This window comes from Brassica napus, chromosome A9, assembly GCF_020379485.1.
Source record: "Brassica napus cultivar Da-Ae chromosome A9, Da-Ae, whole genome shotgun sequence".
NCBI classification, from domain to species: domain Eukaryota; kingdom Viridiplantae; phylum Streptophyta; class Magnoliopsida; order Brassicales; family Brassicaceae; genus Brassica; species Brassica napus.
The window spans coordinates 16,729,403-16,741,767 of NC_063442.1; positions in this window are offsets into that span (position 1 = coordinate 16,729,403).

Genomic DNA, 12,365 nt, shown 5'->3' on the forward strand with positions numbered 1-12,365 from the left:
ATCAACCCTGCAGATTTTCTAACTAAGTGTGTACCTGGACAGAAGTTCGAGACATGTTTGGAGATCCTCAAGGTTCTGCCTTAGAAGGTCTCGCGTGGCTGCAGGTGACAATGCTGTCGAGTTGATCACCTCGCGGAAAAGCCACAAAAGAAAATATCAGTTTCGGGAAAAGTAAACTGATGGTTCGACAGGGTTATTAAAAAAAAAAAACTCAGGAAGAAGATGAATTTGAGTGTAGAAAATTACCTTTGAAGAATGATGAGTGTAGACAGAAGCTGTTTATGCAAGGAATCTGCAAAAATTATTCAGGAAATACTAGTCAAAGAATTTTTTATGCAGAGGTTAAACTTCAAACAGAAGCTGGAAAATCATTATAAAGAGAAGAATCAGAAGCTCTACCTGAAGACGTGGGGTTGTGGCAAGGAAACGCCTGCAACACAGTTGTGAACAAAAAAAAATAAAATTATTAATTCACAAGTTCAAAGCTCTTGGAAAAATTGAAGAAACAATTCAATTTGATTACCTTACGGAAGTAACGATGGTGAAGAGACGTCAACACCATGAGCTGTAACATTAAACAAGGAGATATGTTTAATTATTCAGAAAAAGAAACTTTCATTACAGGGTGAGCTTAAGACACGTTCTTAAGGAAGCAAAAGAAGTCAAAAACAAAAGGAGTTACCTTTGGACTTAGACAATTCTGGTTTGATCTCGTACATGTCGTGAGGTAAGCAAAAGGAATTTTGCTACCGGAGAGTCACGAAAGTCAAAGGATGTGGCCAGATTCATCGAAGGGGCAATCTGGAAATTGAAATCAAAAGGTTAGGGTTTATTCAAATGTCTAAGGAAACAGACAGAAGAAGAACGAACAGAACCTGGGATTTCAATGGCAGAGGCGGTGAGAGCAATCGCCGGTGAAGACAAGCGACGGTGAAGTCAGGATCTTGTCTGGATCACGAAGAATCGAAGAGAGGAAGTGTTCGGAGAAAAGAAGAGAAGCAAGGATCGGAGAGGGCATGCGACTCCGGTGAAGCGACGTCGAGGAAACAGACGAAGCTTGAAGAAGACGAGGCGGCGAGCTCGTCGGTGCTTCAGTTTTCATTTTCGCAGAGAGAGAGAGAGATGGAGAAGCGGAGAAGTCGAGGAGTGACTCAAGAGCCAAGGTGGAGAATGTGAGGCTTTGTGTCTCTTGGGCCTGCTGGTGGGCTTCGGGAAGAACCTTAAACAAGACATAAGAGATATGGATGAGTGTAGGTTCAATAAGGAAACTATTTCCTTATAGTATTAGGAATAATACAATCCTTTTCCATCTAGGAAAACCTACGATCTATTTTGTATAAATAGAAGTCTAGGTTCTCATTGTTAGACACAGAAACATAAAAACTCTTTAAGGCATAGAACACGCAACTAGTGCGAAGCTTGTAACGTTTTCGATTCATAGTGATATAGAGTTTGTCTCCGGTTTGGAGAGGACTCGCCCAACATATTGTTGTGTCGATTTACTTGTTACGAGAAACAGCCAAGGTCGATTCTCTACATTATGTTATATCAACATTTAAATCATATATAGTAGTAGTTTGACCAAAATAAAAACATATATAGTTAACATCACCGATTTAACCGAATGTAATGTATAATAAGCTTTATTGGATTAACAAAAAAACATACTATAAAGTTTCCAAAAAAAAATTTTAAATCATAAATAGTTCAAACAATTTCAGAAACAAATACTCCTTCTGTTTCAGAAAATACATGTCTTGGAGTTTTGACACATATTGAGAAAACATCTTAAATTTTAATTATAAATGCATTATTTGTGACTAGATATTTCTTATAATTTTTAACCAATCAAAACTCAATAAACACAATTAATTTCTCTACAGTTAACATTATTACCTAATAAAAATGTATTAAAATGTAAAAAATGTATTTATGAAACAGTTTTTCCCTATAGGAAAATCCCATAAAAACTCCAACCAAATTTCATTAAGCTTTTTAATACTCAAACTTTTCCGCTACCCAATTTAATACGCCAACTAATTATTTTGTTCATTTTAATACACAAATTTTTTAAATTGTGCCTCTTTTAATATCAAAACTTTTTTTATTTTAACTAAAAATACTAATAAGTTTCAAACGAAATTTAAAATTTTTACAAAATTTACAAAACAAGTTTCAGAAAAATCTATCTTTTATGTTTGAGAAATAAAAGTAACTAGATTGTGTATAATCTTAAATTTTGCAATAAAATTTTTAAGTCTTAAATATTGAATTTAGTTTGTTTTCTGAAATATATTCGTTTCCTTCAAAATGAAAATTTTAATTTTTAAAAATTTCTCCCTAATGTGTTTACATTCTTTCCTAAATCTTCAAATAAATTTGAAAAATTTTAATATTTTTTCTTAGATTTTGGAAATTTTTTATAATTTTGTTTGAAATTTATTATTAGTATTTTAAATAAAATAAACAAAGTTTGAGCTTTAAAAAGGGGACACAGTTTTAAAAATTTGTGTATTAAAATAAACAAAATAATTAGTTGGTGTATTAAATCGAGTAGTGAAAAATTTTGGGTATTAAAAAGCTTAATGAAATTTAGTTGAGATATTTGTATGGATTTTTTTTCAACCACAGGGTTGTGGGCTAGTGGTCTTGAGGTAGTTAACACATTAATACGGACCCGGATTCGAATACCCCATGTGGTCACGGAATGCTTTACGCCTTCCCTAAGTTTAAAGTTATCACGGCGTTGGTACCGGGTCCTTGGGTAATGGGTATTAGTGTCGGCTGGTTCCGGATCAGGGGGATTAGATGGTTGGCAATCGGAAACCACGTGCGAATTACGGGCCTTTGGGCAAACGGAAACCACGTGCGGATTACGGATCACTTTTGAACCTCCTGTTAAAAAAAAAAAAATTTATGGAATTTTTCCTTTTCTAAAACATGGATTATTTTGAAATAGAGAAAGTATTTGAAGCTACACGGATTAAATTTAGAATTTCAAAACTAACAAAACTAGCATGTTTTTTCACCATATTTTTTAAATATTATAATTTTTGAATAATAAAGAAGAAAATGAATAGTCATTCGATTTTGAATGAGTTTTGCTAGATAAATCAAATGGGATATCTTAATACGAAAATGATCTTACGAGTTAAGACAGCTGAAGTCTTCCTAAAAGTTAGGACGGTGAGCTGGAAGTAAAAGCGATGCAAGAGCAAGAATCTGTTGACTGAAGAGTCCAAATTCAAAAAGCTAATTCAAAGATAAACCAGTATTTTTTTTTGCACGTAAATACCAGTTCATCCAAAAATAATTGAAGCGTGATAGTTCTCTCTGACGATTAATGACGTACTGTTCTAAGTTCGGACCACATTAATAGCCCATGTGATTAAAGCTTCTTACCCTTTCGGACATTTAAAGTCCACTATCGGTTTGTCGACGTTAATAATAATCCCTCCCTTGCTAATTTTCACAATCACTTATATATTAATTGAGGAACATTTGAAAAGATGTAACCTCAATTTTGTATTAATTAAAAGAGGCCCCAATACATAGGTGACATTCAATTAGGTAGTCAATTACATTCAATTGAAAAATAAGTAGGTCCACATTCGATTTTTATATGTTGTTAGATACATAAGTTGGTCAAACTATATGATATAATGATATGATATGATATTTTCTTTCCTTAAATAAAACCTACGGAATTACCATAAATGACTAATATATATATATGACAATTAATGAGTTTAATAATAAAGATTTGATAACAATGTATATCTCCTCCATCATTTTTTGTTTAATTTTATATTATTAAAATAAATTAAACAATCAAATTAGCTATAAAAATAAAATTTAGATTTTTTCGTATATGTTATATTTTGAATTTTTAAAAACGACAATAAATGACTAAAACTATTAAAATTATATGTTAAAAATTAATGATCAATGGTTTAACATTTTTATTATAAGAAGATACACATGATTTTAAAACCATATGAGTAAAAATATAATTTAATAATAAAATAAATATATATATATATATATATATATATATTAAACACTATATACCATAAGATTACATAAATATTTTAATATCAGAACTTTCAATGAATTTTCAAGAACATTTATAAATTATAAACTTATTAAAGATTTCAGATTGAAAATTTTGTTATCGATGATTTAAATATTTTGTTATAAAACGATATGAACGATCATAGAACCGTATGATTATAAATTCTTATTTAATAAATAACTATACAAAATATACTATTCCTAGAAAAATAGGTTGGTCCATCTTAACTTATATTACACTTTTTTATTAAACTAACTATCGAATTGATAAATAACGTATCAAAAAATGTTTTGCACTTTTCTTAAATAAAAGCTACGAAATTACCTAATATGATTAACGTATATGTGAAAATTAATTATAATGAATAATAAATATTTGATAACAATTTTTGTATCTTAGTTCTTTTTTTAATTTTATATTATTAAAATATATTTAAAAATCACATTAAATATATAATAAAAACATTTATAATTTGTCTTATATGTTATATTTTGAATTTTTCAAAACGTCTATAAATTATTAGAAATTTGAAGATCCCCACTCTGAAAATTTTGTGATCAATAGATTATTTTTTTATCATAATAAGTTACAAATGATCATAAAATTGTATTAATATGAACTTTTATTTAATATTATAAGAAGATACACATTATTTTAAAACCATATGAGTAAAAAATATCATTTAATAATAAAACATATATATTTATATATATATATATATAGATTATACTATATACCATAAGATTACATAAATATTTTAATATTAAAACTTTCAATGAATTTTCAAAAACATTTATAAATTATAAACTTATTAAAGATTTCACATTGAAAATTTTGTTATCGATGATTTAAATATTCAGTTATAAAATGATATGAATGATCATAGAACTGTATGATTATAAATTCTTATTTAATAAATGACTATATAAAATATACTATTCTTAGAAAAATAGGTTGGTCCATCTTGACTTACATTATATTTTTTATTAAACTAACTATCGAATTGATAAATAATCTACCAAAATTGTTTTTGCACTTTCCTTAATTAGAAGCTACGAAATTACCTAATATGATTAACGTATATATGAAAATTAATTATTATGAATAATAAATATTTGATAACAATTTTGGTATCTTAGTTCTTTTTTTTAATTTTATATTATTGAAAGATATTAAAAAATCACATTAAATATATAATAAAAACATTTATATTTTTTCTTATATGTTATATTTGAATTTTTCAAAACGTCTATATATTATTAGAAATTTGAATATTCCCACTATGAAAATTTTGTGATCAATAGATTATTTTTTTGTTAAAATAAGTTACAAATGATCATAAAATATAACGCATATGAATTTTTATTTAATAAATATTCAAACTAAATAATATATATATATATATATATATATATATAAACACTAATAATTTAAAGCAACAAGATTGGCTGATCAATTTAGTCGTACAGTTGAAATCTTTCAAAAGTATGTGAAAGACTAAAGTCAAAGTAAATATGGATTTAGAATAGTAGTTATATTTTACTAACCAAATACCGAAAAAAACCGAACTGAACCGAAACCAACCCGATATCCAGATTGAACACCCGTAATCCAAATGAAGCCAAACTATTGTTTTATTCTCCAAAATATAATAAAAATAATAACTTAATCCCGCGCAAGGCGCAGATCTTATCCTAGTATAACATGTTTTGGGAACAGAGATTGAAAAAATACATTCTTTTAAAAAATACTTTTAAAAATATAATTTTGAAATCTTCAACCAATTATAAAAAACCATACAATCTGGTTGAACAGTAACCAATAATAAAGTTCAAAATTAACCTTAAAATCTCAAAACATCATATATTTTTTGAAACAACATAAACCTTTTAAAACATAATACTTCTTTCGTTCCTAAATATAAAATGTTTAAAAGAAAATTTATGTTCCAATATGTAAGATGTTCTCATATTTCTAGGTAATTTTAACTTTATAAAAACGGTATAACCAATCAAATTTAATAGTTCTATTTTATAATTAGTTCAATTATTTATAATTTTACAATTTTAATAATACATTTTAGATAAAAATACATTTTCTTAATAACTGTGTTTTACTTAATACGTCTTACATTTAGGAACAGAAGGAGTATAATTTGAAAAGAAGGGAGTAATTCTTAGAATTTATGTAGACTATAATGTTTTTAAAACCGACCCGAACATTGAACCGGGCGACTTATCGGATTGTTGGGTCATTGGATCGACCGCGGATAAACCGCGGATTAATAAATGAATTAATTTTATTATATAATAATATATCTGTTATGTAAATAAAAATATAGAAACTAAAGTTTAATATTTTCTAAATGTTTTTTAAAACATAAAATAATAGTTTGGATATGTATATATTTTATGTTTAGAAACATTTAGAAAATACTTAACTTTAGTTTTTATATTTTTATTTGACATACAAAATATCAAAAAATAATTTAGACTATTTAAAATTTTCTCTAACAACGTAAGAGTTATGACATCTATGAAAATCAAGACATAAAATTTATAAATATTTAAATGTCTAATGTGAATAATAAATTAAACTTCAAATACAAAATAAACCAAAAGTAAAAGTTCAGCGTAATAAATTGTCAATGACGAAAATAAACCAACACCAAATCATATCAACTAATTTTGGTTGTCTATACTACCATCGTTCACTTCATTCTCTTTAAATGGCATAGTAAAATCTTCATCAAAATATAAACTGAAAAAGGAAAACCTAACTTTTTTTGTCAACAACTAACTTTTTAATTAGAAACTTAGAATGTAAAACAAAATCTAAAAACATAATTAAAAACTTTTTTTTTAAAAGTAAAAGTTATTTATTGGTTCGACCGGTGGTTCAGCCGGTATCGGGTTCTGGGTTTTACTAGGTTTTTACAGATTTTTAAATATTGAGTATTTGACAAAATCCAGACCAAATTATTTTTGGGTCACCGAGTTTACCGGTTCAACCGCGGGTCCGAATCGGATTTCAAAACACTCGTAAACTAGTATTTGCGAATATATTTGATTGGTTAGATTTAACATTTTTCCAAAAAAAAAAAAAAAATTGATTGGTTAGCCACTTGGACATTTAAGGAAACTTAACTTTTCTTCAAGCTACGAAATCCAGTAGATCAGTGATTTCTAATAATTACATCACTCATTTGGTCCAAATCCAATGTAATTTGTTTGTTATTAAATCAGTCTATAGTTGATCGATTAAAAGGTTACTGTGTAAACGTCTTGTGTGTTTTTTTGTCTTGAAACTTCTACTATGCATTAGCATTAGCGTATAAGATGAATTATAACTAGGGCTTTCTGTGTTTTTGTTAATGGTTACTTTCTTATGTTTTGGACAACTTGCTATAATTACTAGTGAATCAAAAATATTATTCCTTCTGTTTCATAATAAGTGTCATTCTAACATTTTTTTTGTTACACAAAAAGTGTCATTTTACAATTTCAATATAAATTATAATTACTTTCAACTGAAAATTAATTATAAATTCTATTGATTTTATAAATAATTTTATTTATTTCAAATACTATTGGTTAGAGATGTGTAATTAATAACAATTTATATACATTTCAGCAACTTTCTTAATTTGTGTAAAAAATGTTACTATAACATTTATTCAGAAACAGAGGGAGTATATTGTTGCCTTTACAGGTGCGTTGATTATAACCACTTAAATCATCAACTATATAAGCTGTCTATTATAAACTACTAAATCTTTTTTTGTGACATGATAGTTTGTAATATGTATAATTAATACAATATAAATTAAATGAATGTAAAATATAGCTGTATACAATCAGCGACTCTTGGTGTGCTTGGCAAAGCATATACTCCCTCTCTGCCACAAAATACATGAAGTTTTAAAACTATTGATAAAAAATAAAATAAAAGTAAATTGGTCCCACAAAAACACAAGTCTATACAAGGATAAAACGTGTTCCTTGTAAGGGACATGAAAAAACGAAAACTACTTTTGAATCATGCAAAACAATATTCGCCTTTTAAGCCCAAATGAATTCATATGCCACCGCCCAAAATAGACGTCTCAACTTTTTTATGTTTGACTAGTAGTAGTATACATATATTTCCATATACTGAGTTGTATCGCAACTACATAAACATTTAAATGTATTTATTTTAGTTTTAAGTTTGTTCTCTGACAAAAGAATATTGTGAATATTTATAAAGTCTTTTCAAAAAAGAAAGTACTGATAAAGTTATGGATAATGCGTTTGTAATCCATCTCTACTTTTTTAATTAAATTTGTATTTTTAATTAGTTTTGAACTAAAATCAGTGCCAATCAGGCAAATCATACAGGGTCAGAAGTCAGAGCAAATAGCTCATCTCAAAGTGCCGACGTTCAAACTTAAGTGTCCCCCACCCCCACTGGTTCGTGTTTACACGTGCTTTGTCCCACGCGTCCCCACTTTCAGATAACTCGCCGTACAAAACACGTGTAAAATGGAAATATATGTACACCGTGATTTAAATTAAAACGAGCTTTTCCTTTCTTTTTTTTTTGCTTATGATTTACGTTGTCTAAAATCATTTCTTACATTTAGCCTGCTTGACACGTGACGTCGGACCATTGCCCATACAAACGTTGATGGCCAGTCTTGCCGGTTTGGCCATCGGATCTTCACTTTAAGTGAATTCACTAAATTAGTTAATAAGTTATATTTTTGTGTGTAAATTAGTTAGTAAGTTTTTTTTTGTGAACTGAATAAATTATTTATACTATAGGACACTTGGTACTAATTAGTTAGTTAGTAAGTATTGGTTCATTTTTACTTGGTTACTATGTTCATGATATTCTAGACTGTTTTGCCAAAAAGGATATTCTAGATTTACTTAATTAAAAGCATGTCTACCGTTTCAAATATTTTGTTTTGGTTTGTAAGTTACTATTTATTATGTTTCAAAATAACGCATATCTTAGATTTTCATTTTTAATAAAGAAATTATTTTATATATATATATAATTTCAGTATTAAACAAATAATTTTGTGATTTATCTATTTTTCATATTTTAAAACTAGGGATTTTTCAAAAAAACAACCTAACATTTCATGTTAAACCTAAAACTAATCCATTTTTGTAAATACTATTCAGCCATGAATTTTTCATACTCTTTTCAAAATTTTGAAATATTAACAAACTAGTCATTATTATTTAATTTTTTATTTATTTCAAAATATCAAAAAACCAAATATACTCTAAACATTTCTCAGTATTTACAACAATGACATCATCGTCAATTTTCAACCACCATGAACAACTATTTTGAGTTCTTAAAGCTCAAGAATTTAATTTATATCTACTTTTTCCTCATTCCAAACCAACAAATCTTCATTATCTTTTCATTTTCATCTAAAAAACTTTCACAACTTTCATTTCCATAAAGACAAACTTCGTATTTTTGAGTTTCTTAAGTAAAAAAATTGTCAAAGGTGCTTTTTTGCTCATATTTGAAACTTGGACGGTGGAAAAAGTTGGAAACGATCTTTACATCAAAAAAAAATATTTACATGGTTTTCATAATTTTTCAAATATGTGTCGCGGTAGTAGACTTTTTGTATTGTGTCGCGATAGTAGACTTTTTGTATGTGTACTCATATGTGTAGACATACTAAACAGTCTACTTGTCAACGCACATGTTAGTTTTGAAATTGATCAAACTTATATTCTTTGCTACGCAGACTTCCCTAAATATCTATACGTCTTTACTTTTGGAAACATACAAAAAAATTAGGTAGATTTACTAAAAATTCTACATAAAAAAGTTATATTTGCATTTGATTAAACTTTTGAATTTTCATAGTAGACTTCCAATGAAGTCTACATTTTGCATATTGATTGGAAAGTCTACAAAAGATATGTTTTGCATCTGACCAAAACTTTGACTTCATTAAATAAGTTTGTTTTGTGTTTGACTAAAATGTTAAAAGATTGACCAAAAATAAATTAAAGAGTATACTTCATATGCAGTATACTAATATTACAAAAAACGTAGACTGCAAATGAATCTACTATTTTATTTTCGTCAAACACAATATTAATCTGTCGGATTTGAGAGTGGACTTCAAATGAATTCTACATATTCGTAGGCATTCATTTAAATCTACTCATAGAAATTCAGATTTTGTCAATTGCAAAACAAACATCTTCCAAGATAACGTAAATTGCATATGAAGTCTACTGTTGAAAGCCAAATCCTAGGTGAATTCAGATCAATTGCAAAACTAATATTTTTAAATTATAAACAATAAAGGAAGTCTACACATATAAAATCACAACTTTTTAAATTAAGAAATTAACCTGTGAATTTTGCAATTACAAAAACTAACCCAAAGAGTAGACGTATATGACAGTCTACATACCTAATCTAAAAAGAAAGTCTACTAATGTGTAGACTGCATATTTAGTATACGTAGAAAAATCTATTAAAAGTGAATTTGTGTATTATTCATTAAATGTTTTCAAAATTTTATTGGTTGACAGTGTGTGTTAGTTAATCCTAATGGTCTTAACTGATTTTCAAAATATAATATGTTATAATTATGAAACTATCAATTTTTTGTTTGAATATGTTGTTAGAAAATTAGTGTAGAGGTCTTCATAAGTCAACAAATGTAGATTGCAGTTGAAGTTTACGTCCAAAATTCTATTAAAAGTGCATTTGCGTATTATGTATCATATTTTTATGATTTAATTGTTTTACAGTGTGTGTTAATAAATCTTAATGGTCTTGGATAAATTTCACAATTTAATGTGTTATAATTATGGAGCTAAGAAATTTTTGGTTTGATTAGGTAGTTAACTAAGTGTAGACTTATTTAGGTCATCTCCAACAAGACACCAAAATACCAAATTTGGTGTAATTTCATCTCCAACAAAACATCAAAATTGACACCATCCCACCATATTTGGTGTACTATGAATATTGTTACACCATATTTAGTGTAACGCTATTCACCAAATCTTTAAAATACATATTTTATTTTGTTTCATTTAATAATATAGCTCAATTACTAGAAAATTCTAATTAAACATAAATATAGTGTATTATTTGTATTTTTAATTTATTTTCACATATTTAAAAATTAAAATTATTTTACTTTTCTTTTCAAAATAAATAACTAAATGACTATTATCATTTATAACTTACAAATAATAAAAATATAAATAATAATCTAAATATGATAAAATAATTACTTATGAATTACAAATAATAAAAAATATTAAAAAAAAAATTAAAACTGAAAGCATCAAATAATATATATAATATTACTTTTAGTTGAAAATTTAGTGTCATTGTTGGAGATGACAAAAAGATTATGATACCAAAACACCAAATTTGGTGTAATTTCAACACCAAATTTGGTGTCATTGTTGGAGATGTTCTTAGAAGTCTACTACTGCATTTTTATTGTTTGAAGTATACACTTGAGACATATTGCAAAGTTTTTGTGATTAGTTTTACTCTTGAAACTTCTTGGAATTTTTGTATAGATTTGTTTTCTTATTTGTGTTCGTTATTGTTTTATCTTATGGATGTTTTAACTGTTTGGTTGAAAATAATATCTTGTGAAAATTGATTACTAACAAAAATTAATAATATCATACAAGAGCTGACAAAAAAAAAATATTATACAAGTGAAACACAAAACTAGTCTACTATAATTTTAATTTATTCATACAAAAAACTAAAATCAATCAAAATTGTTTTTTTTTTAATTTTTGTAATCTCAAATTGTTTTCGGTTTGGTAGAGTTACAAACTAGTCTACTATAATTTTTTCGTTTTTATATTCTTCTAATAATTTTAATATATGATTTCACATTAGGTTTTAAAAAAAAATTGGTTTAAGTTCAGTTAAGTTAAAATTAACTTGGTTAAATATGATTGGGTTAAATTACTACTAGTGAGTAGACTTATCTGTTAGATTACAACGATTTTTTTGGGTTCTTTTTTTCTTTATTGTTTAATAATTTTAACGTATGATTTACTAAATGTGTTTTTTTAATAGATATAATATATGGTTTCACATTCTTTATTTGTATCTATACTATTAAAGCAGAATACTTCTTATGAATCTGCCCCTGAATTTTCCTATTAATTACAAAACATTTCATTTCTTTTTTCAATTGTTTTTTCAATTGTTGTAAATGTTTTTCAAAAATGAAAAGCCCAACAAATATGCTACTTACATTTTCGTTTTTAAGCCC